General features: G+C 35.1%; 1 protein-coding gene across 8 annotated transcripts in view; it reads left to right on the top strand.

Moving 5' to 3' along the window:
• The window catches only part of aplp2 (amyloid beta (A4) precursor-like protein 2), a 165,027-nt gene extending 163,121 nt beyond the window's left edge, over positions 1-1,906 (top strand). For all 8 annotated transcript variants that reach the window (XM_073929590.1, XM_068214839.2, XM_073929589.1 and 5 more), the window contains 1 exon segment: positions 1-1,906. This exon segment is cut by the window's left edge and continues 1,082 nt beyond it. The gene's annotated coding sequence lies outside the window, so the exon portion shown is untranslated.
• The last annotated feature ends 243 nt before the right edge of the window (positions 1,907-2,149 follow it).

Below are 2,149 nucleotides of genomic sequence, written 5' to 3'. Positions count from 1 at the left end.
TTACTCTGATTCTGAATGTTGTTTCTCACGCCGTTACTTGATCTGGCCTGATAAAATGTTGCATTCAGCTTGAGTTTATCACTGCATTTTCATTTCATAGCTATTAGGGAGATTTGTCTTGTGGCAATACTTTGCGTATATCAAAGAAGTGTAGATAGCGACCAGAGTCGTCTGTAATTAAAGAAACACGTTGTTGTTTTTTTGGAAATAGGCTCATTTTACAACTCCTCTAAAGGTAAACAGTTTAGTTTTACCATGTTTGAATGCATTCAGTCAATCTCCAGCTCTGACCGGAGCACTTTTAGCTTAGCTTAGCATAAATCATTGAATCGGATTAGACCATTAGCATCTTGCTCAATTTTTTTTTTTTTTTTTAAAGAGTTTTATTTCTTTACTATTTAAAGATTGACTGTTTTTTAGTTACATTGTGTACTAAGACTGACAGAATATAAAAATGTGCTATTTTCTTGGCAGATATGAATAGGCAGTTCACTCAGTCAGGCGTAATAATCAAGAAATGTTGCTGTTGTGCTATGGCTGCAGCAGTTTAATGATATTACACAATGTAACTACACAAGAGTCAAACTTTAAATAGGAAAACTATTGAAACTCTTTTATTTTTGAATGAGATGCTAATGGTCTTATTCGGTTCAATTCTTTATGCTAAGTTAAGCTAAAAGTGCTCCCTCCTGACCCGGAGGTTGACTAAAGGAATTAAAAATTGGTCAAACTGAACTATTTAATTCTTTTTGGAAATAGGCTCATTTTACAACTCCCCTAGAGCTAAAAGTTTTACCATATTTTATTGCGTTCAGTCAATCTTTGGGTCTGGCAGGAGCACTATAAGCTTAGCTTAGCATAAATCATTCATTCGGATTAGACCATTAGCATCTTACTCATTTTTTTGTTTGTTTTAAAGAGTTTTAATAACTTTACTATTTAAAACTTGACTCTTCTTTAGTAACATTGTGTACTAAGACAGACAGAAAATTAAAATATGCAATTTTCTAGGCGGATATGGTTAGAAATTCTACTCATTCAGGCATAATAATCGAGAAACTTTGCTGCTGTACAGTGGCTGCAGACATGCGATGATATTACACAATGTAACTACTGGAGAGTTAACTTTAAGTAGGAAAATTATTGAAATATATATAATTTTTTATTTATTTTTTGAGTGAGAAGCTAATGGTCTAATTTGATTCAATGATTTATGCTAAGCTAAGCTAAAAGTGCTCCCGCCTGACCTGGAGCAGAAACTGGCTGAATTAATTAAAGTATGGTAGAACTCAACTCTTTTACACTATGTAACTTGTAAAATGAGACTGTTTCCCCCCAAAAAGTGAAGCGTTTCTTTAAAACACTATGAAATTTATAGTTTCTAGCATCAGTCCCGCACAGAAAATCTTGCTAAGATGCACTAAAGTTACCCAGCTGGAGGCCAACGAATGCGAGAGATGTTTTGCATGTCTGCTACTACTATGGAAGGCAAGGAAAAATTTAAATATTTTTTTTTTCTATCTCTTACCCTTCTTCTTAGCAGTGTCTTTGTATGCCTGTATAGTCGATGTTGCAATCATGGCTTTTATCAAGGACAACCTGTGGTGTGCATTGTTCTTATATGAGATGTTATGATATATATTTTTAAGTTTGTTCTCTTCTTCTTTGATTTTTCTATTCTTTTTTCCCTCTTCCTGTGACAGTATTTCTGTATGTGACTTTCACTATGCACCTAAACGGCTCCAGTCTTGGACCTTGTCATTGCCTGCTTGATTGTGAGATGGTCATGGGGTGAGGGGAAACCATACAAAGTTCATATATATTAGAAGTAAACAATGAGTGAATCCAATGGAAAATGGCTTCTTGGTTACAGGTGGGAAACACATCAATAAATTCACTACTTCCACAGAGGTGTCAGGAGTCTTTATTCCGCCTTGTGTGGTTTTTCAGCCCGCAAAATAACAATGCCAGTGACTCGCGACCCCCACATTTCTTGAAGGTGGTTAGAAACATACAAATGTTGCACACACAACAATCGGCCTACTGTATATACAGTGCATTCGGAGTGTTCATAGCGCTTGACTTTTCTCACTTTTTTTTATTTGACAGCCTTATTCCAAAATGGATTAACTTCATTTATTTCCTCAAA

Source organism: Danio rerio, chromosome 18, assembly GCF_049306965.1.
Source record: "Danio rerio strain Tuebingen ecotype United States chromosome 18, GRCz12tu, whole genome shotgun sequence".
Classification (NCBI taxonomy): domain Eukaryota; kingdom Metazoa; phylum Chordata; class Actinopteri; order Cypriniformes; family Danionidae; genus Danio; species Danio rerio.
The sequence above is the reverse complement of the archived record's forward strand: the minus strand, read 5'-3'. Positions and strand labels throughout refer to the sequence as shown.